This window comes from Protopterus annectens, chromosome 6.part1 (assembly GCF_019279795.1).
Source record: "Protopterus annectens isolate FY-2018-M chromosome 6.part1, PAN1.0, whole genome shotgun sequence".
NCBI lineage: Eukaryota > Metazoa > Chordata > Ceratodontiformes > Protopteridae > Protopterus > Protopterus annectens.
Genome location: NC_056738.1, coordinates 428,296,725 through 428,321,117, shown reverse-complemented (window position 1 = coordinate 428,321,117; position 24,393 = coordinate 428,296,725). Strand labels below are relative to the sequence as shown.

General features: G+C 43.6%; 1 protein-coding gene across 1 annotated transcript in view; it reads left to right on the top strand.

Moving 5' to 3' along the window:
• The window catches only part of INO80D (INO80 complex subunit D), a 1,521,357-nt gene that overhangs the window by 1,244,206 nt on the left and 252,758 nt on the right, over window positions 1-24,393 (top strand). The gene's annotated exons all lie outside the window — the stretch shown is intronic.

Genomic DNA, 24,393 nt, shown 5'->3' with positions numbered 1-24,393 from the left:
GTTTCAAAGGTCTATTAAAAATGGCTTCAAACTGACCCTGTCATTTAATCCCCAGTTTTTATCAGCCTGCAGTCTCATGATCCACCTCATCTCACGTTTCTCAGTATGGTTCTTAACATTACCTAGTCTCATACTTTTATTAATTAACTCTACGGCTAAGAATTTGAATTTGTGTGTGAAATCATAACTCAACACATCTCGTTAGAGCATTGCTCTCGTCTTTTCTTTTAATAGCATATAAATGCTCTCTTACCCATTCTCTAAGGTATGATTGGTCTTACCTATATAGAATTTGATGCACTTTGCTAAATAAACCAAGTCTCCAGAGCTACAATTGGTATAATGTTTGAAGTCATATTTCCTTTTTGCACTAGGATGCATAAAACTACCCTCATTAGTCATGTACTGACAGTAGTTACACTTTCTGCATCCAGAAGTACCCATTCTGTCAGACTGTACCCTTCGATCAATTTGATTTTGAAAGCAGATCAGTCTTTTCAATGATTTATTGTTCTTGTAAGAATAACTAGGTCTATTACCCACTACACTCATAATCTTTTCGTCGCTCTTTAAAATCCCCCAATTTCTGTTTGTAATCTGTTAAATGTCACTGTTGTTCGTGGAAAAAGGTATCACCAGTCTACATTTATTTGCTTTAAGTCTAGGGGTTACTGTTTCAATTCCCATACAGTTTCTTCTGTCTCTTGGTTAATATTGTTGTTTTTTTGTATGTCTGATGAAGTGCCCAGGTAGGACACAAAAGCACTCACTACATTAAAGTATTTTTAGCTTCTAAGTGGCCATGGTGTGTTCTCTCTGTGCTGTTATATACCTTCTTTAAACATGTTAATCTCAGAAACCATGCTCAGCACTATACAGAACTAGTATTAAATGTTATCACATACAGGAGTCCAGAGAACATGGCAAATTTACTATAAGTCAAATTTTATGTCCCTTCTCCCCTCAAGTATTTTTAAATCACACCCCCACACCTATACCCCATCTGAAATCTCCCAAGAACAAGTTCTCTAGGTGCTAAGTCCAAGGACACTACATTTATGGGGCCAGATAACATACTAGGCTTGCCTACTGGTCAGACTTAAACTTGGCTTTCCTGATCTTGTATAGAAGTTATTCAGTTTCAGACTCCAAACAGGTTTCATGCCTGATGAATGGAAGACAGCAACAGTCATTTCCCTGCATAGTGTTGGGGCTTCAACAGATCTAGTAATTGATGGTCTCATCGGTAAGGCTATGAAAAGGGTCATTATGGAATTAATAAGTAAAGATATAGGTTACCTACATTCTTCACCCAGCCTAGTTCAGATTCGTCAAGGGCAGGTCCTGCCTAGTTAACCTGGTCAACTACTTTGAAAAAGTTACAGAATCGGTGGAAGAGGGACAAAACAGTGTACACTACATGTCTAGGCCTCAGAAAAGGTGTTCAGTGCCATTCCATACTCTGGTATTTTACAGTAACCCTCCCAGCTAAATGTCAATCCCTGTGTGAGTCAGGATAGCAAACTGACTCATAAATAGAACTCAGGAAGTTAGGGTGGGTAGTTTTAACTCCTCCAAAAGACTTTTCACTAGTGGTGTATGCAAGAGTTTAGTCCTTGGGCCATTCCTGTTTGGCATTTATGTCTTGGAGTTCAAAGCTAATGTTAAGGGTTTGTGGCTGACCAGGTTTGGAGATGACTGCAAACTTTGTGTCATCATGAACTCCCCAGTGGACAGCACGATCCTTCAAGAGGGGCTGTCTTGAACATATAGCAGGTTTCAAAACCATGCATTACAACTAACTGCCAACAAATATATAATCATAACCTTTAGCAAGCATTACTCCCCTTCTAACTACTACATTGACAACGCACACCTGAAAATTGATCTCGTAGTTAGGGATCTGGGAACCTAAATTGACAGTGAACTGGTCTTTGATCACCACATCAGTTATTATGGCAGGCTAGAAGGAAGAGCATTATTGCTCAGGCCTGAAATATTTGTATGTACATCCCCCAACTGCTGTAAGGAATTTTTTTTTCATTACACATCTTATGTTTAAAGGTGTCCAGATCCAGTGGTTCAGTTGTTCTACTATACCTGGCACTTATTAGGCCGATTGAGTATAATTCCCCTTAGGTATGTACCTTTCCAAACACTTGTGACATCTGGAATGACCACAAAGCTTTCTCACTGAAAAAAAAAAATCGGGGACCTAAATCATGAGAACTCTGTCAGACCATCTCAAAACCTTGTACCTCTTGTCTGTATCATACAGCCTACTGAAAAGTAACCTGTGCCTCATGTGTAGAGCTTCAGCAGACCCTGTTATGTCAGACGAATTGCACATTTGCAAGTCCAATGGTGTCAACACCCACTCAAGGAATCTCAATTTCTTTTGAAAATTAAATAGAATGTGTTGGAAGAATAGGTTTATATCACAGAAAATACCACTTCTGTGGAACCATAGTCGACTTATCATAAAGCAAAGTACTTGTCTTACTCTGTTTAGATGTAATTTGGATGCATGGATGGGCAACCGCAAATTCACCCCGTCCCATCATGGATAGGGAAACGTGTAGATGTCCCAACATACCCTTGTTAGGCCCATCTCTGGGTTATTCATATAAAAAATGTAGGGGCTATAAACTATTAGAGGAATTTTAGGCTAGTCTTCTTAAGATCCAAACAGATTAATAGCCTACAAAGTACATATTAACCTGTCTGGGTGGCCAGGAAGTTCCCGCCCTGAACCCTTCATAGAAGATCATAGGAGATTACTAGGCTAATGGCCCTGGGGCCCTTACAAGCCTAGCTAAGAGTTTATCCCCAAAAAAGAAACCTCAGTCAGCACCTGTTGCCCCTGTCAGTGGGGGACACAGGTGGAACCTGTGGGACAAATTTGTGGTTTCTCATCCACTCATCAAGGTTACGCTTAAAGAGGGTCAGCGACGTACTTTGTTTGACTTGTATGGGGAGTCTATTCCAGAGACGGGACAGCCTGTGGGAGACAAACTTGTATCTCTAGCAGGTTTTATTAATGTCACATATTAGATTTAGGCATTTCAATTGGGTAATGTGCGACGAGTTAGACTTATGGAGAAGTAGAGCAGGGTCTGAGATTGCCTAGATTGCCTTGTAGGTGAGACACAGATCAGCTCTGAGAAATCTGTATGATACTGAGTACAGTGATAATGATTTGCGCTTGCCCACATAGGACAGGTGTTGGAGGCAATGGATTCTCTTTGTGGGGTATTTCTGTGGGCATTCCAGTTGGTGCAGGTGTTTGGAGAGGCACATACCAAACAGGGCGTTGTACTCAATTATTGGCCTAATGAGGGAGGAATATAGACAGGTAATAACCTCCTTTTTTCTGGTTGCAGTCCCTTTACTTATGAGATGAACCAAGTAAAAGGCGTTTCTGACCACTGCTGCTATGTGATGGTTGAATGTGAGATTGTTGTCAATGTGTGTACCCAGGTCTCTCACCAAAGGTTGTGTGCTTGGGGGCTGCTGTTGATGTAATCTGTAGGGGCCGTGTTTTTGACGAATGGTATGATAATACATTTTTTGCATTTAACTTAAGGCCATGCCTTTGGCAGCAGTCATTTGTTGCTGTGAGACCCTCTTGTAGTATTAACATCATTTGGGGAGTCAATGACAGCACCCAACTTACAGTCATCCACAGACTTCTTCAGCCACAGGTCTTTTTTCTTTGCCTGGACCTCTAAGAAGTAGATGCCAAATAATAGGGGTCCCAGGACAGATCCTTGGGGAACACCACTAGTGACAGGTTTGCTGTCGGAGGTGGATGCACCTATTTTGACCTTGTGGGTCCTATCGGTGAACCAGTTGGCCACCCACCTCATGAGATAGTAATTTACGCCAAGTTGTGTTAGCTTTTCAATGATGCCTGAGTGTGGGATTGTGTCAAAGGCTTTGGCCAAGTTAAGGCAAGCTGTATGTACTGACTTTCCCTTATCCAGTGCCTTGGTGACGGTCTCAAAAAAGTCAACCAGGTTCAGCAGGCAAGATCTGCCCTTGACAAATCCAAACTGGGTGTGGTCAAGTGCTTGAGATTGCCTATGTCCTTGTTTATGAGGTCCATAGTAATACACTGCATAGCCTTACAGGTCAGACTTGTCAAGCTAGTGGGGTGAAAGTTTCCAGGGTCAGTAGTTGCACCACCTTTGTGCAAAGGGATGACAATGACAGTTCACCAATCTGTTGGAATGAAGCCTATACTTAGGCTATGGTTGAATAGGGTGCTCTGTGCACAATGGCAAGGCTAGTTCTTGCCGAAGATGGTGCATAGTACAGCCTGGGATACAATCAGGTCCCATGGAAGCTGTGTTCTTTGCCTTGGATAGGGCCTTTAACACTTGATCTACAGAGATGTGAGGTGTGGGATAAGTATTGGAGATGTCGAATGGGCCTTTCTGGGGGGCAGGGGGGTGAAGTTTGCCCTAAACCTTTCTGCTAGCAGGTTGGCCAAGTCAACAGGATCAGTATAAGTGGTACTGTTAAGAACTAATTCAGAACAAACCTGGGCTTTGCCATGGAGGTTCCCGACATAACTACCCAGCCTAGCAGTCTGTCTTTCTATGAGCTGTATCCCCTGTTAGAGCTCAGCTAGGTTTCTGTTCAGCATGCTCCTCTACCCCTCCTAATGGGTGTACCCATCCTTCCTGATTGCACCTTCAAGTGTCTGAGCAACTAGTTCATTTAAGGTCACCTGGGTCATAGCTGGGGCATTATCCCTGTATGCCACCAGTGCAGGCATTTTATTTATTTATGTTTTGTATTTTGTAACTTAATTCTAATAACATTTCAATATAGCCTTGTGGTTAGCCACCTGGCAGTGTTGATTTGACACACTAACCTCATGTGCAAAATGGGAAAAGGGGGGTTGATGCCAAAATCTAATAAACGTTTACTCTGAAGATATCGAGTAGTATTTAAATAGAAAATGGTTTATCTAAAGTTAGGGTCCTTTTGTTGATGGAGTCAGCAGTTAAATTCATCCTCTATATACATCTTATTTCTGTAATTTCATTATCGGAAACCCCCAGGCTCAGTGTCATAGATTTGCTTGATACAAGCACACATTGTGACAGTATACACTGACCAAAAGAACACACCTAAGTCCGGAGTCCACTTTTTTTTGTGCTGCTCTCAAAGTATTAATCTTGATCCTAACACACATCATTGAAAATTTCTTGCATCCAGTACCTAAAAGCAAATCTTCAGTGTTTGTGTGGCGTCCAGATGTTTATCCAAGACTCATATAGGATTATTTTTTTTTTCCTGGGAGAGAAGCATAATGTAAGAGTACCGCATTAAGTGCCAGTAGTTCAGCCTACCTACTTACAAGTATTGTTAAAAGAAACCCTTGGCCTACTTATCTCCAGGGAGGTTGACAACATTTGAGCGATCGTCAAGTGAGGAATGGTGGGAGATTTTCATATCCAACAAGTAAGGTATTCAGCGTAAGGATAACTGATGCAGGACATGATGTGTAATGGAATTTGGCCACAGGTAGATATACACCTGTCTTCTGAAAGAGTCCAAAAGCAGAAGTATTATCCCCTTTCAGTGTTGTCAGTTGCCAACTACAGGAGAGAGAATGTCTTGAAACTCATCTGTAAAGAAAATAGTTAATTGCTCTGTCTTTATAGATTCATAGCTAAGCAGTAGGCAGTCTTCAGAACATGACAAGCCTAGACAATAACTCATATTTTACACTTCTGTCCAGCTTCAAGGAGAGCATCCCAAGATAGACCAAGGGAAAATGTGAGGATTCCCATCCAATTTTCTATTGGTTTTCTTTTAAGGTCACTTTGTACTGTGAGAGTCCATCAGGCTGTCGTCCAGGATCTGTTTACCTGATCACTCTAATCAGCCAGGTAGATGGACAAGGGGAGAGCATGCTCCCCCCTTTAGCTGTAGGTATTTTGTTGAAGAATACCTCGAAGGCTAGCAAAGAGCTACCCCATCTTTAGCTCGGATACCTTCTCCCACTACTGAAGGTATAGATGTGCAGTTTAAAAAGAAGCAAGAGCAGTCAGCAGTGTCCTTCTCATATTTTGAAATATGGGATGAAAGTTTAGTGTGCTGAGATTATTTACCGTGCCTGTGATTGATGACACAAGTAAAGAAGATTCTTTCGCCACCCAGGATACCCACCTGAAAATCTGTTTTAGATACATCAATTTTATTTGAGCATTTTACATACTCAGAAGAGGTGTTTTGAGCTTTTGGGACTTAATGGCCCTAAAACCTAAGCCATCCTCCTCCATGGTCTGGCATCTGAGGATGTGTGTAACGGTGTGTCCCTGGAGCAAGATAGGTTTTATAGGTTCCATAGCATTTAAATGAGAACCCAGTAACTGATCCTGAAGTAGATTCCTTGAGTAACTCTAAGCATTCTAATTTGGTCCCTTGATACTAAATGATGAGGACAGCAGCAGGGTCCTTGACAGGTTTATTGAAAGAAAAAGTCTGTATATCAGCCACACTGGGCAGTAGAGCTGTCATCTTCTAGATACATGATTCAGAACCAGGTGGGCATTTTGAAATAGAAAAGATGGCTCAGGGCATTTACGGTTTTAAGGAGAGCCTGACTTATGATCCGACACCTTGCAAAACATGTAAAATAGCAGTGCCTGAACATACCTTTAAATAAGGAGAAGCTTTTTGGCCCAGCCTGCAAGACATTTTTAAAAGTCTGGAAAGCGACTGTAAAATCATACAAATCTGTAAAGCATGTGTTACTGTTTCAATGTACAGTCCCTAGATACTTCCGAAATTGTCTTGCCAGCTAGTGGCTTTTCCATAGAAAACAAACAAGGATGTATAAAAGTACAGAGTTTCAAAACAGGTATCAAATTCAGAATAGAAAAGAGAGGCCAAGGTGGACAGCAGAGTCATAGAAAGGGAGAGAGATCCCGTCAGACAAAACAAACAATCTGATTTTGTTGCCTTCATTTGCTCTTCAACCTGTGGGTTTCGGATCTGAGCATCAGATCTGACTCAGCTGCATACCAAAGCTTCATGCTTCAACATCTGAGCTCCTCACCTACCCATAATGTTCCTCTCTTCCAAATCCCTCAGATCTCGTTTGCCACACTTCACTTAGCATTAGGTTATCTTGCACTCTGAGATTCTCATTGTTTTCTCAATGAGTTAGTGAATCTTTTTAGTTTATCTTTACATGATCTTTTACATATTTTTGAAGAAATTTCTTTTCCCTATCTGGAAGTCTTCTCTTTCTTCTGTTTTTCAGTATTTTTTGTTGAGTTTTTGCCTTGTGCTTTCCCTTCCCTACCTCTTTTTTTACCTGTTTATAGATGTATAAAAAAACAAAACTTTCTAACCTTTCTTTATCTGCTGCCTTTAGAGTTTAGAGTTATCTAGCTCAGTTGCTGGGTTTATCTTTTGGTGTGTGTGTGTGTGTGTGTGTGTGTGTGTGTGTGTGTGTGTGTGTGTGTGTGTGTACACCGTGGTGTTTTTCACTTCAGCATGTCGGATTCAAAACCCGCGGGGTTTAAGAAATGTAGCACTTGTGGGCACAAAAATCCCACTTTCCGATGATTACTCCGAATGTGTGGTGTGCCTCGGTGTAGCTCACCTGGACTCAGCTTGTTCTATTTGTGTCGGCTTTAATCAACGGACACTCATTGATAGGCTCAACAAGCTGATATTGAAAGGCCTTCTGCCTAGCTCTACATCTTCCGCCACTCCATTTACTTCAGGGGCTTAACCCCCTGCTAAAAAACATAAGGAATGGAAGAGATCCCCCAGTAGATCCGTCACTCGGGGGAACCTCCCACCAAGGCACCTAGACCTTCAGAGCCGACCATTTTGCCTGCTATAGTCATCCAGGCCTTCCCCTCCGCACCAGAGCTTAAGCTTCTCCCCAGAGCCGGAGACAGCCAGAACCAAGTCCCCTCTCCTGCAACAACCCAGGCCTAGTTCCAGGCCTGCTTTGTTTGCTTCTTCCAATATGTCTTCCTGAAACCTTTCCAAAGCGGAGGCGGACAGCATGATGGTTAAATTACGCAAGGCACAAATTCAGCTGGGGATCTTGCCTGCTCCATCCCCTCCTGGATTCGCGAGCAGTATTCCGACCTTTACACCTATCTTTCCTTCTCCAGTCCGACCTCAGTTTCGGAGTTATTAGGTCCAAGCCTTTCCAGAGGCAAGACGTCGGAGCCAACAGGTATGGTTACCTCGAATCTGATGGTCTCCCTGACTCACCCGGCTCTGACTGTTTTGGAGCAGAACGATTCACCATAACTTCTGGGTCAGTTTTGAGGGGTTGACGTCAGCTACAAACTTTTGTAGCTGTCTCTTCCCCTCAGGGATTCAGTGTTTGATAGCTGGGCTCCGACTCTTCACTCGGATCTGGGGGTGGTTGGGATTTGTGGAGCTTCCCCATTGACAGCTTTGGCTTCATTGGGGGGTGCCTACGGTGTCTCAGTCTCTCTCAACATTTGAGGTGGTGGAGAAGGTTCTCTCTCTACCCAGAAGAGCCTCAACTCTACCTGCTTTGGAGCCTGGCCTCCCTCCAGCAGCGTTTGCGCCCGAGACATCTATTCTGTCTCCTCTGGGACAACATGCCCAAAAAGACTTCCAGTCTGCTTCCCTCTTGGAACCCCCGGAGTCTCCCGATACCTCCCCGGAGAAACCCACTGAAGAGGTCCCTCGGAAGCACCAGTGCAAAAGGAGTCACTTGGATTCCCCTTTGGAATCCCTCACAGAGGACACCGACCTTGATGAAGGGGAAGGGTCTGCCAGATCATCGCCCGAATCCTGGAAATCCTTTGCCAAAAAGGTGGTGGTTGTTCCAAAAGCCCTAACCTAGAGCAGCTGGTGTTTCTGGAAACTTTTGGGTCAGATCCATCTACTACTTGGATATCCCCTCCTGCAGACCCCCTTATTGACCTTGTGTCGCACAGGATGTGCAAGGAACCGGACAAAGTGGAACCAGTCCCCAAGTGGCCTGATAAGATCTTTAGTGCCCCTTCTGACCGCCCCCACTGGACTAAGGGTGTTCCCTGAGCTGGCCTAGCAGAGCTCCACTGTCCGTCCCCCTAACAGGTAGTCTAGGACTTTGGACAGGTTTGGAAAGCAAGTTTATGCTTCAGCGATTTTTGCATTACAAGCGCTGAACTACTTGGCACACGTAACTAGGCTACAGAGTGACTGGTTCTGTCCGGGGGTCCACATCTGCCAAGGAACAGAAGCCACACAAGGTCAATATGGGGGATAAGGAACTCTCTAGATGTTCATCGTGTTACACTGCTGCAGTCATCACACTTGGGTTATCCTGCCGTCAGGCGGTCCCGCAGTCGTCCCGAGTTCCAAAGTCTTGGTCCGGCGTCGGTTGCTGTCACTTCTTCCCTGACGTCAGTGCGCCAGGGGTATATAAGAGGCATCCGATGCCATTTTCTTCAGTCTTTCTTGCCGCGTGGTGCCCGAAGCAGAAGCAGTTTGCAAGTGCCGGTCAGCCGGAGATTTTCAAATCGAATTTCAGACCGAAGTCTTCAATAAAGCTAAGTACCTCGTTGGGGAACCTTTTCTCGCCTCAGTCCGATGTCAGAAAAAGTTAACAATTGCATTTCTTGTGGGAAGCAAATACCTCATAAGGACTTCCATTCCTACTGTATTCCTTGCCTAAACCTAGACCATGATGTCTCAGGTTGTCGGTTTTGTGCTAGGTTTAATAAATGAACTATCAAACGTCTGTTCGATTTCGCCCAGCATTACTTTGGTAGGAAATTTAATTGTACCATGCCGTTGGAGCAACCGACAACCGGCATGCATAGAAAATGCAAGGATAAGGATAGGCAGCCTAGACCCAAACCAGACTCCGAGGTCTCTGCAGGACCTGTCGCCGGTTTTCAGTGAGGCGCCTACGCAGCCCCTGACGACCGCTGAATTAAAACCCCAGATGGCTTCTGATTCACAATCGGCGAGTACTAGGCCGGCGCAGCCTTCTTCTTTAGGCCCTTCTGACTCCATAGCCGAAGGAGATTCCGGTGCAGTAGAAACGCCTTCGGTTGCAGAAGGTGTCTTCAGACCAACTACACTCACCATTAAATCTTATGCTAAGCTTAAAACTCCATTAAAATCTAAAGAGACTGTACATCAGTCTCCAGTACAAGGCCCCATGCCTAAGAAACAGATGCTTAAGATGGCTGAAGATTTAATTACCCTAATCAGGGTTTTCCATCCCCCTCCTGAAAAAAGGCCAAGACAAGAGGAGGATTATGCTTCCTCTGACCAGGTTTCAATTTCCTCAGATTCTTTTGAGGAACAGCAATACTCTTTTCTCCCTTATGAAGACTCTGATACTGAAGAGTCTATTCCCTCAGCATCTCCTCCAGAAGACTACTCCTTTGGGGAAACTTTACATACCATGAGGGAACATTTCCACTGGGAAGGCCAGAATTATTCTGATTCTAAGAAAAGGCTCAGAGAGTTCCTTTTACTTCCCCAGCAGAGACCACTTGCTATCCCTCCTGTGTTAGACATTGTGGATGATGTTTACCTAGAATCTAGTCTTAACCCAGACTCTCTACCTTTTGCTCCAGCCAAACCAGACAGATACTACAGAGTCCCCGACTCACACAAATTCCTATATAAAAGCCCTGTTGCTGACCCAGAAACAATTTCCCAGGGTCCCAAAGGGGTTAAGACCTCCATTGCTAAAAATCCTGTACCCTCTGAAAGGGATTCCAGAGCACTAGATAGATGGGAAAGAAGGTATACACCTCAGCTACTCTAGCTATGAGAGCCTTAAATTGCCAGTTTCACATGCTAAAATATCAGCAATTCCTAATGTCTCAATTAAAACAAAAAATGAGCACACATTCAGAGCAGCCTGATTTCAAGGAAATTCAGGATCTGTTACATGCAGCTGAACAGGTGGGCAAACATACTTTACAATGTGGATTTGATTCATTGGAAGCTTCCTGTAGAGCAGCAATGACTGGGTCTGTCATACGCAGACATGCTTGGTTAAAAGAACAAACCCTGCCTGATCATGTTAAAGCAAAGTTATTGGATGCACCTTTACAGCAGGATGTTTTATTTGGTGTGAAGGCAGAAGAGGTTTTAAAGAAAATGGAGGATAAGGCAAAATCTATGCAGACGGTCAAGGATTTTTTACAGGTTCAACCCCCTCGGCTCAGCAGAAATTGGCCAACAAAAAAATGGTCCTTTCCAGCATCTGACAGACCACAGAGGGCAAATACAGATGCCCAAGAGGCAGAGGTCAGCCACAAGGCCCTTACAAACCTCGCCAATGGGGTGCCGCTACCCAGAAAGGAGGAGAAGACAGGCCCCAAGCTAACAGAAGACGAATACAATGACTTTAACCCTCAGCCTGCCAAGCAAATCTCTCTTGGCAGCTCCCTTGGGAGGAAAATTATCACTTTTTGCAGACAACTGGCACATCATTACAAAAGACAAATGGGTCCTAAACATTGTTTCACAAGGATACAGATTCCACTTTCACACCTTGCCAAGGATAAAAGGAATGCCAAACCTGCCACCAAATTAGTGGGTAGAGGCACAAAAACAAATTACAGCTCTCATGGACATGACAGCCATTCAACAGGTACCTACACAGGAGCAAGGACAATGATTTTACTCAAGACTCTTTCTAGTCCCCAGAAAGGACAAAGCCTGGAGACCCGTTCTGGACCTTTCAATTCTAAACACCTATCTCCAAGTACCCAAATTCAAGATGCTAACACTACAGCAGCTTCTTCCCATGCTGGGCAAGAAGGCTTGGATAGTAACGTTGGATCTCAAGGAGGCATACCTGCATGTCCCTATCAGACAAAATTGCAGAAGATACCTCCGCTTCATTGCAGGTTCAACTCATTATCAATTCTCCGCACTGCCCTTTGGCTTATCTACTGTGCCTAGGGTCTTCACAAAATGCCTGGCACCAGTAATTGCATACTGCAGACAAAGAGGAATTCAGATATACCCATACCTGGACGACTGCCTTATTCAAGCAGAAAGCAAGGACATGCTTTTAAAGCATCTGGTGTTTGTCAAACACCTTTTAAGTTGACTAGGGTACACAGTAAACGAAAAGAAATCAAAACTAGTGCCCTCACAGAACATAACATTCCTGGGTGCCAGCTTGAATACAACGGGCCAGATGGCTTATCTCACGCCAGACAAGCAACAACAGCTGACTCAATATTTCAAAATGATGGCAACAAAGTCCCAACTCCCTGCAAGAAAAATTCTGCAGGCCTTGGGATTCATGGCATCTTGCATACTCCTAATACCATTTGCAAAACTGCATATGAGGAAATTACAATGGTACCTGAAGAGCGTATGGACACAGCACAGCCACAGCTTGGAAACAATGATTCCACTCATTCCCTGCCTTCAACAGGAGTTCCTATGGTGGGCACAGGCATGTCACCTCAACAAGGGTCAGCCTTTCACCTTGCCTACAGCCAGGTAAACTATAACAACAGATGCATCGGACTATGCCTGGGGAGCACACATGGCAGGACAGTGCATTCAGGGCAAATGGAACATAGATCAAAGGCATTTGCATATCAATCAAAAAGAAATGCTAGCTGTACAGAATGCCCTAACAGCTTTCAAGGACCTCTTACATCCAGGACAACTTCTAATAAAGATGGACAATACCACAGTTATGTGGTACATAAAAAAGCAAGGGGGCACACACTCCTACCCCCTATGCAGGCAAGCAATGACCTTGTGGAACACAGCACTGACTTACCAAGTTCAACTTCAAGCACAATTCCTGCCAGGACAGAAAAACACATTGGCAGACTACCTAAGCAGAGACATCATGGATCCCCACGAGTGGAAACTGGATCCACAAGTATCTGCAATGATGACTCAAAAATGGGGATGCCCAGACATAGATCTGTTTGCCAACCCCCAAAACTACCAACTTCGAAAATTTTGCACAAGGACATTAAACCCACTAGCTTGGAAGGTGGACACCCTGTCATTCAGTTGGAAAACATTAACAGTGTATGCCTTTCATCCATTGCCTCTTCTAGCAAAGGTGCTGCTGAAAGTCAGATTAGAGAGACCAGAAATGATACTCATTGCTCCAGACTGGCCACGCCAACACTGGTATCCAATACTAAGGAACATGGCCCATGGCCCACCATGGATTTTACCCCAAATTCCTCACCTGCTCACTCAGCAAAACAATCAGATTCTACACAGCCACCTCAAGACTTTAAATCTGGCTGCATGGCAAATTACCTAAGCAACCAGCCAGCACCTCTATCTAAAGCTTTTATGGGATGTCATTCTGGAGGCCAGGAGGCCCAGCACCAGGAAAGCCTATTCAGACAAATGGAAAAGATTTTACGCCTGGAACCAGGCTAAAGGCCAAAATCCCCTTGTTCCAAACATTCCTCAGATTCTGCAATACTTAACTGAGATGTTGCACAAAGGACTTTTTTTTTCATCTATTAAGATCCACGCCTCAGCGATTTCAGCTCACTACAACACGGATCCGCCTTTATTTTCACATCCACTCCTAAGACAGTATCTCAGCGGGGCTAAGAACCTTTGTGGTGTATTTGCTTATAACTGAAGGTATTATTTGTATTTTCTGTACTTGTTTCAGGAGAGCACCAACACCAACTTGGGATCTCAACTTTGTTCTGGAAAAGCTTACACTACCGCCCTTTGAACCATCTATTTCAGCCAAGTTAAAGTTTCTATCATGGAAAACTGCCCTGCTACTAGCAATAACTTCAGCTAGAAGAGTCTCAGAGCTGCAGGCCCTAATGGCAGTGGAGCCTTTATTCATTTTTCATCAAGACAGAGTCGCTCTACGGACTTAACCCTTCCTTTATGCCAAAGGTGGTATCCAGTGTGGCCGTAAACCAACTATTTATTTGCCCACCTTTTTCCCAAACCCCCAGAACAAAGGAGAAAGACTCCTGCACTCTTTGGACATTCACAGGCAATTATGCTACTACTTGGATAAAACTAAGGCTTTCAGAAAATCTGACCAGCTCTTTGTATCCTATGCTACAGGGTCACAAGGAAAAGCTATCTCAGAACAGACCATTTCAAAATGGATAGGGCATTGTATACGTTTTTGTTATACACATCATGGGAAACCGGTACCTGCTAGCATTAGGTCCCACTCCACCAGGGCTACTGCTACATCAACAGCCTTTCTCAGGGGGGTACCAACCAAGGATATTTTGGAAGCTGCAACTTGGAGTTCAGTGCACACCTTCACCAAGCACCATCACTTACCCCTATACTCTAAGACTAGAGCTGGTTTTGCCACTGCAGTTCGGCAGGGCCTCCTAGCTTCTCCAAACCCTGTTTAACTCCACCACCCATCCTTAGCTTTGGGATTCAACCCAAGTGTGATGACTGCAGCAGTGTAACATGATGAACATAGTACAGTTTTGTACCTACCATAAATGTAGATGTTCGAGTGTTCACACTGCTGCAGTCCAGGTTACCCTCCCTCCATCCCCTCTGGACTAGCTGAACTTTTCTATACCTTTCTATCTGATACAACCTTTGTGGTGTATTTGCTTATAACTGAAGGTATTATTTGTATTTTCTGTACTTGTTTCATTGGCAATATGTATTGCCCACCTACTAGGGGGCACCTGACATCTGGGGCAAGAAAAACTGAAGAAAATGGCGTCGGATGCCTCTTATATACACCTGGCGCACTGACATCAGGGAAGAAGCGACAGCAACCGACGCCGGACCAAGACTTTGGAACTCGGGCTGACCACCGGACCGCCTGACGGCAGGATAACCCAAGTGTGATGACTGCAGCAGTGTGAACACTCGAACATCTACATTTATGGTAGGTACAAAACTGTACTTTCTGTCCCAGGGTCCATATCTGCCAAGGAACAGAAGACCTTTTCATCCAGAATGTCCACTCTTCAGTCTGTTTCTAACACGTCCATGAGGTTGATCTCTCATGCTGCAGAAGTTGCCCCACTGGCAGCAGATCAGGCATTGCCACCAGACGCCACACTTGGGTGCAGCTGTGTGATTTTTTCAGAACCCTGCAAAGCATCCTTCATCAGTGCCCCTTTCGATGGATCAACTGTCTTCGGTCCAACAGTTAGGTACACTCTCCCAAAGTGAAAAGGATTGAAAGACCTTGTCTGCCATCAGGATCTGCTTCTGTACCCCACAACGGACCTTTTCCAGGAACCAGCATGGAGGTAAGAAGCTGTGGTTCCAAACATATCAAGGACCTTTTCAGGATTCACAGGGAGACCTTCCTGCCAGAGGCAGAGGGGAAAAAGGTCATAATGGCAGATGTTGCCCTTATGGCAGAGGAGGTCAGATGAATCAAGGGTCTCGAGATTCTTTCTCAGACAGACCCAGTCAGCGATCCTGAGGGATTGCCCAACTGCTTGTCTCTGGAAGCAGTTGGAGGACATTTGTCTTTACACCCAACAGCCAGGGAAGCCATCACAAAAGATCATTGGGTGTTGAAAATTATATCCAGAGGCTATTCAGTACCCTTTTTTCAAAACCCTGTCCAAACAAAGCCCTCCCCAATGTTCCATCCAATTTGCGGGAAGCTGCAGCTGTAGAGATTTCAAAGCTGCTCTTAAAACAAGTCATCCAGTGTGTCCCCCCAGCCCAGATAAGATCAGGCATCTACTCTAGATTCCTTTTAGTTCCCAAAAACATTGGGGACCTCAGACCCATTCTGGATCTCACCACTCTAAACAAATCAGTTGCCAACTCAAAGTTCCGAGTGGTCACGATACAGTCCATTCTGCCCTCACTGCAGAACGACGACTAGATGTGCTCTATAGACCTTTAGGATGCTTACTATCATATCAAGATAAACAGATGCTCTACAAGGTTCCTCCACTTCAGGCTAAGAGCCAATTATCATCAGTTCAGAGTACTGCCCTTTGGCTTCACCACAGCCCCCAAGGTGTTCACCAAGTACATGGCAGTCATGACAGCTCACCTGAGACTGCAATGATTCCAGGTATTTCCATACCTAGACGATTGGCTCCTAACTGCTCCCACCAGGCATCAACTTCTACAAGCCAGAGAATTCTTATTCCACCTGGCCTTAAACTTGGGCATTCCTATCAACCTGAAAAAGTCTCATCTTCAACCTGTCCAAGTCACATACTTCATCAGAGCTCATGTGGACACCATTCGGTCTCTAGCTCTTCTACCTCCGAACAGAATTTCCACCTTTTGGGCTCATGTCAGACAGATAATGGACATTCCTTCCCCTCCAGCAAGTCTTGTCCTAAGGGCATTGGGGTCCATCGCAACCGTGATCTCCCTGGTAAAGGTGGCGTGCCTTCACATGAGACTACTTCAATGGACCTTAGCAGTTCAATGGTCTCTCCTGCTTTACCCCTTAAATTATCCGATCAGGCATGCAAACAGTCTCTCCTTTGGTGGATCCAATCCAAGGAGCTTCTCCAGGGACGTCCATTCATTCTACCCCCTCCCACAGCCACTATGACCACTGACACAGCCCAACTCTTGGGGGGCATTATCTGGGACAAACTGTCCCCCACAGAGACCAACCTGCATATAAACATTCTGGAGATGAGAGAGGTGCTTCTTGTATTGTAAGCCCATCATTCTTCTCTTCCAACAGGAACTATTGCAGTTTAAACAGACAACATGTCAGTGGTCTGGTACATCGACACACCAGGAGGAACCAGGTCTTACCCTTTGTATCGAGAGGCCATGAGGTTGTGGAATGCATTGGCAAACAAGGAGGAACCAGGTCTTACCCTTTGTGTCAAGAGGCCATGAGGTTGTGGCAATGGGATATTTCTTCCAACTGCTTTCTCATAGCAATGCACATTCTGGAGAAGTTGAACATCCTACTGGACAGGCTCAGCAGGACCATTCTGATGCATCATTAGTGGTCTCTGAATCATTCAGTGGCAAATATGGTCCCCCAGAGATGGGGTCAACCTTGCTGCAATCTTCTTGCGTCTCCCTCCAACACCAAGTGCAGTGAGTTTTTTGCCCTGATCCCTCCTCGGGGGTCATCACTAAGAGACACTGTAGTCTATTCTTGACCCTATGGTCTGCTCTATGTCTGTCCCCCTCTTCCTCTTATTCCCAAATTTCTGCAAAAATCTCAGAGATTGAAGTGCCAAGTGATTCTCATTGCCCCATTTTGGCCCCAATAAGTCTGTTTTCCCTTCCTTGGGTCTCCCCTAGTTTAGCCACTTTGGACTCTGGATGTCTCTGCAGATCTGTTGTCCCATCCCTCGGGACAGTGTCATCTTCTGAACCTGAAACTAGCCACTTGGTTACTCCACTTCCAGTGATTGTTAGAATTCCTGGGCTTTCTTTCCCAGTTAGAAAAATTTTGATTATGGCACACAAACTGTCCACTGGGAAATTATACAATAGTAAGTGGAAGAGATTCTCCATTTGAGCTCATCAGAACAATTTAGATCCTTTTACAGCCCCGGTTCCTGCTGTGTTGGATTTCCTGGCATATGTTTTCGTAACTGGGTTAGTTTTTCAACAGTGAAAGTGCAACTGGCAGCCATTTCCAATTTTCATATAGTGGAAAATTCCTTCTGTCTGGCTTCATCCAAATTGTGCAAGGCCTTCTTAAAAGGTACCTTTTTCCTTAGTCTTCCAATTCCCCCCCCTGGGATCTCAACAAGGTTTTACAGGCTTTAGTTTTGCCCCCCTATGAACCTTCAGCTAAGGTAGATTTAAAGTTTCTGACCTGGAAAACTATCTTCTTGGTGGCTATTACTCCAAAAGAGAATCTGAGTTGCAGGCTTAGTTGTGCAAGCCTGTATATTTGATTTTTCACAAGGACAGAGTTACTTTGCACACTTTCTATGGCCAAGGTTGCTTCTGATGCTGACTTAAATCACGTTATCAATCTGCCTGTATTCTTCCCTAATTTTCAAAACAAGGGAGAATATATGCTCAATTTGTTGGATGTACATAGACAACTCCGCTTCTGTTTGGATAGAACCAAAACTTGGAGGAAATCTGACCAACTTTTCATTTCTTTTTCCAAGTCCAAGCTGGGTAAACCAGTTTCCAAGGTTACTCTAGCTCACTGGATTGCTAATTGCATTAAACTTAAATATTCCACAAAGGGCATCCCCTTACCAGGTCGCATAAAGGCACATTCTACTAGGCCTGTTTCCACTTCTTCAGCCACCTGGTCTAAACTTCCCATTGATGAAATTTGTGCAGCTGCTGTTTGGTCAAACCATCATATCTTTATTTCACATTACAAATTAGACATTATTTCCAGGAATAGAGCATCCCTTGGTTCTGCTGTGCTCCAAAATATCCTTCCTTGAGGGCCACCCAAGTTCTTCTGTAGCTGTGGACTCTGTCCCACAGGTTGAAGAGCAAATGAAGGCAACAACATCAGATAAAGAAGTTATGTACCCACCATAACATTCCATCTGTGTTGTTGCCTCTCATTTGCTTTTCAGCCTTCCCTGCCTCCATCCCCCTGCCCTTTGAAGGGCCTAACAGAATTTTATGGACAGATACTTCTTTACTGATTGAGCTCCTAAAGTATTTCCTTGTGACTTACCCTATTGTCTCTAGGTGATTTCTTTCTATTTGTATGGTGTTATGATTATGTGATATAATGTGGTGCAGCAAACTCGATCTGAGGGATTTGGAGGAGAGGAGCATTATGGGTAGGGGAGGAGCTCAGATGCCAGATGCGGCTGAGTCAGATCCGAAACCGATAGGTTGAAGAGCAAATGAGAGGCAGCAACACAGATGGAATGTTATGGTGAGTACATAACATCTTTTTCTTATGAGGTGCGACTCTTCCACACCAATCCTGACTCCCTTCAAGCCCCTTTTGTGACTCACTTGCAATAATAATTTGATGGGATCTCTGCCACTGGCTCAGTCCAGTATTCAGCCTGAATTTCAGAGGTAAAAGCCTGGTTGATGTTGTCATACCTCAAACATTTTCACATACCTGATATGTAGGTGGCATCTACCCTACAATACCTTTAGTTTTTTTTGCCATGTATAGGGTCACTTCAAAATGTGTGATTGTCCAGTATCGGTCTTGGCCTCTTTCTGTTTTTGATTGTTGACTGCAGTTTGCTTGATTTCTCAGATCCTATCTGGACATGGAAACTGTAAGACTTGGTGTCTTTGATGCTTTCTGGCGAACTTTCAAATTCAGTACAAACCCTTAAGTTTGATTGCAACACCTGTAAGTAAGCACTTGATTAGCTCCCACTGTGAGGCCTCTGACATCACCCCTTAGGAGACCATCACACTTTTGGGTACTAGTACATGACACCACCAGACCAACAACCAAGTTCTAAGATGCTTATTGGATTCAGTCTTCCTGACATCTGCCTTGGAATACCATTTGATTATTAAAGAAGTGTGTGGAGGGGCAGAATCCCTACAGTCACTGTCAAAGATGATGTCTACATTTTCAAGTCAGAATTCAGCGGCAGTCTCCCCCCAGAATTACCAAATTCCTAGTGGTTGCCTGTCCGCCTAAGCTCCTGGTGCCTGTACCAGACATGCCCTTTTACCCAGACAGCTGCCTTTGTATGGGTCTTCCTCCCCCCATAGACCCAGCCAGCATCGGGCTAAGTTAATTCAGAGTTTCCTGCAACCAGATTCAGAACAAGGCTCTCTGTGTGGTGTTCTTCCTCCCACGAAGGGGACATCTCACCTGTGAGAGACTGACTCTTCTGATTCTCAAGAGGAGGGGGAACTGGACAACAGTAACAGTCTTCGTTCCATCGTTGTTTTTCTACAGATGGTGAGAATACTTTGGATGTTCATCATTCACACTTCCTCAATGGCATATGGGTTCTATACCTGCACAAACACCTACACCGACAGGTTTCCAGAGCTCAGAATGCCTTCTTTATACTCTCTAAAATAGAGGGCTGGCTAAATCCCTCCCATCAGGGGAAGCCTAATCCATGTCACAGAAAGTCGTTTACCCAGACTTTTTGCCAACTGTGGGACTCCTGCAGTTGAAGCTCCTCAGCAGCATGTATTAGTGGATTACAGCTTCTAGACTCGGATCCTTTTGGAAACTTATTCCTCATTATTATTATACATTTTTATTTAAAAACAATTACATATATGCGTGTGTTAATTTTTTATTTTAATATGCTATTTACTACTGCTGCTGTTAATTTCTCTGGAAATTCTAACTTGCTACTGCATTGTATGCATGCTTAATACTGCTCTTAAGCAGTTAAAAGGGTTTCCTAAAGTGTTTAAAACCTGTACTGGGAAGCTGGAGTTCTATGGTGTCAGTTAAACACTAGGGACTGCCTTTTATTAGGATGCCAAGAGGCCTGTTGTTTATCTGCTTCATTTTGATGTTCTGACAGGAAAATATTGCATTTTTTCACTTTTTTCGTTCATTTTTATTATAATTTACTAGTAGTTTAACACTGCTATAATTTTTATTGTTAAATCACAATGTTACATCAAATTACTGTATTTGCATTTTCTGTGGAGATTTTTTTTTTCCATTTCTGACCAGCAAATTTATAAGTAAATGCTTATTTATGCTGTTCTGCCACTATTTGGACAAGTGAATTTTACGTAGTGCTGTTTGTGCTGTTTACTGCACTGTGCAGATTGTAAAACAAGGCACAATTTAAACTGTTTCTGCTACTATTTTATGCAGTTTAGCTGTATTTGCTGTGCGGAAGCATTATACTTTATATTTTCTATTATTACTGCCAGTAGTCCATCCTTAATAGTGTCACAGTATTATTCCGGCTATTTTTTCCTCAGACTTGATGGATCCTGATACAGTTGTTCCCCACCCCCACCCCCAGATCAAATCCAGTTTTACCTAAAAAGAAACCAAATCAACAAAAACTTGCTACGGCCTATTGTTTTTGAATCTGTTGTTACCTTGAGCTCACCTGCAGACCACTTACCTTTTTTCTCAGTCTTGTGTGAGCCCACAGCCATCTGTAGTGTGGGGGTCAGACAGATCCTCTAGGACTGTTCCAGTACCTGGTTCAAGTAAGGGAGAATCTAGCCCTTTAGATGCAGGAGAGGTTCAGGGTAAGAGACCCCTTGCCAAACATATACTCTCTCCCCAGATATTTGTGTAGTTCACAGTAAGAAGAAACAGAAACTTCACCACACAACAGACAATCAGGTTATTACCATGTATAGAGCTGATGTAGTTTCTTTAGCTAAAAAGTGTTTTGTAGTCAGCTAATCTCGGAGGCTGTGCATCTGTTCAGAATCACTATGGGGCTACCGTCTGTAGATATCAGTGTAACACCGCAAATTTTGATGAGGACTCTGATGCAGACAGTAGTAAAGAGTCCATCCGGTCTGATTCTTTGGAAGGCGAACAGGTTCAAAAACCCAAGCTAGTGTTCACTGTTACACAGACGCTAGCTAGATTTAAAGATGTATTTGACTGAAAGCAATCTGGAGCTATGCCAGAGATTTGCAGAGTTTATGGTCTAGTAGAGGATGAGATTCCAAATGTTTTGGCTGTTCCTTTTTTGTTACCAGCCTTAGAAAGATGCCTGTAAAACTGCATGTAAAACCCCTTTGGCTAGTGAACCAGTTCCTAAAAGGCTATGAGGAAATAACAAGGTATACTCTGATCTTGCTGCTGTGTCTGGTCCTATGTCAACTGACCCAGCTGCGGTTTCTCCAGCTTCTAACTCTGACAAGAAACCCTTGGCATCTTCTAATCCTACACTACTGGATAAAACTGGCAAGTGGTTTGAATCTCTGTGGAAAAAAGTTGGCTTAGTCTAGTAAATTCGGTTTAAGAATTTTAAATTATAGCAGTTTCATGTTGGAATTTATTTGGCAATGTGCTTATAGTTTAGATGACTTTCCTGTATTTTGTCTGATGAACAGAATCATTAAATAGGTCAATGGGTAAGTACTAGGCTAGCTGCCCTTGAGAGCCATTTAATCCTAGCCAATTTCCCTTTCAAAGGTGACAATCAAACTGTGTACCTTGTGTCTGGGAGTTAAACATCTTAACCTTTACATCAACCCCCCAAACATGTTTCAAAATCTGAGTCAAGTTAGAAACAATCTCATTCAATCTCCCAGTGTTCTTTCTGGAACCTAAAAACATGGGAGAGAAGATCTACCATACCTTAGATGTACACAGGCAGCTCAGGTACTACCTTGACAGAACCAAGCCTTTCATGAAAGCTAAACAGCTGTTTATTTCCTGTTCTGAGGCTTAAGAAGTGTCAACCTGTCTGTAAGCAAATGATTGATTGCTGGTTGTCATCTGCTATTGTTTTTTTGTTATTTCCACCATGGTAAATCTATTCCAGGCAAGGTTAAGGCACATTCCACTAGAGCCTTGTCTTTTCTGGTGGTTTATTGGAAAAGAGTCAACTCTAGAAGCATTCTGGAGGCAGCAACTTGGTCCTTTCTTCATACCTTTACAAAACACTGCAAACTAGATTCTTACGTTCCAGAGCAGGCTTTGCAAGGACCATTCTCCAGGGTCTCCTGGATCCTTATCCTTCCTCCTTCCTGGTAGGGTAATCTTTGAGAATCTACCCATATACCACTAAGGCAGTGTGAATGTAACACAGTTGTGGAAGTCCTACTTGCCTGTACTGGTAGATGTTAGAATTTTACACTGCCTCGGTTGCAGCACACACCCACCATCCCCCCTTTGTTAGTATACAGTGGATATAAAAACTGTACATACCCCTGTTAAAATGCTAGGTTTTTGTGATATAAAAAACTGAGACCACAATAAATAATTTCAAAGCTTTTCCCACCTTTAATGTGACCTATAACCTGTACAATTCAATTGAAAAACAAACCAATCTGTTAGGGGAAAAAATATAAAAAATAAAATACGCACAATACGCTGGTTGCATAAGTGTGCACACCCTTAAACTAATACTTTGTTGAAGCACCTTTTGATTTAATTACAGCATTCAGTCTTCTTGGGTACACACCTGCCATCAATTAGAGACTCTGATTAACCCCAAATAAATTTCAGCTATCCTAGTAGAATTTTCCTGACATCTACCAGAATTGGTCAAGCATTACTTTGGACCAATGCATATTACTAATTGCCTCCAGATGGGTTAGACTATACTGTACATCCAAACAAAAAAAAATTCCGTCTTTAAAACAAGACCAGGAGCATCTATGCTTACTCCATCCAAACAGAACTGCCACTGGAAGGAACTGTAGTACCCATTTTCTTTGTTCAAGAGAGCTAAAGGTTTTACTCTAGGCTGTTCCTTGTTCTAAGAAAAGTCAGCGAGGCCCATTCTGGATTTACTAAGACTTAACATATTCTTAGAAGTTCCAAAATTAAGGCTGCTGACTCTTTAGGCCCTCTTGGCCCTTCTGCGTTCTCAGGCCGTATTTGTAACATTAGATTTTAAGGGTGTCTACCTCAACATCCCTGCCTTCACAGTACACAAATAGTACCTTAGATTTGTTTCAGGAAGGGGTCACCGTCACCAGTTTACATCCTTGCCCTTTGGTTTGGTTACTGCATGCAGAGGTTTTATAGAATGTCGGGCACCAGTCATAGCTGTCTTGACATCTAGGGGTATCTCATTTCTCCTGTCTAGATGACTGACTCAGGCACAATCTCAGGAGGAGATGCAGAGAATACTGTAGTATGTGGTAGAATTTTTCAGCATGCTTGGTGTCTCCTTGAATAAACAAAAGTTGAACTTATGCCTAGCCAAATTGGTGATCTTCAGGGATACCTTCTTAGCCACCAGCTAAGCAGTGGTTTACCTAACCCAGTGGAAAAATGAGTATCTTTCTGTTTTCTTTCAAAACATATTAGTGGTAGCAGCCATGCAGTTTCTGAGCACTTTATGCCCTGACTGAAATCACTGTTGCAATATTCTTAACATGTGTTTTCATCTGATGTCGGTGTGAGGTACCAGAGCTTTACTTTCCTATCTGATATGTGACCTCTGCTTGTTAAAGGAACAAAATTTGCCTGATCATGTTAAAGCTAAATTGCTAGATGCACCTTTACAGCATGATTCTTTGTTTGGTATTAAGGCAGAGGAGGTTTTAAAGAAAATGGAAGACAAAGCTAAGTCTATGCAAACTATTAAAGACTTCTCACAAGTGCAGCCACCAAGATTCAGTAGACACTGGCCTACAAAAAATTGGTCCTTTCCTGTGTCAGACAGAGCTCAAAGGGGCAAGTCCAGATGCCCAAAGGGTTCTAGATACCAGGCGCAAGATTCATACAGGTCAAAGCAATGGGGGGCATCTACCTCCAAATCAGGGGGAGATAAAGCGCAAACCTACAGAAAACAGCCCCAATGACTTCCCTCTGCTTACACCAAGCACTTATCTTTTGACAGCGCCCTTAGGGGGAAAATT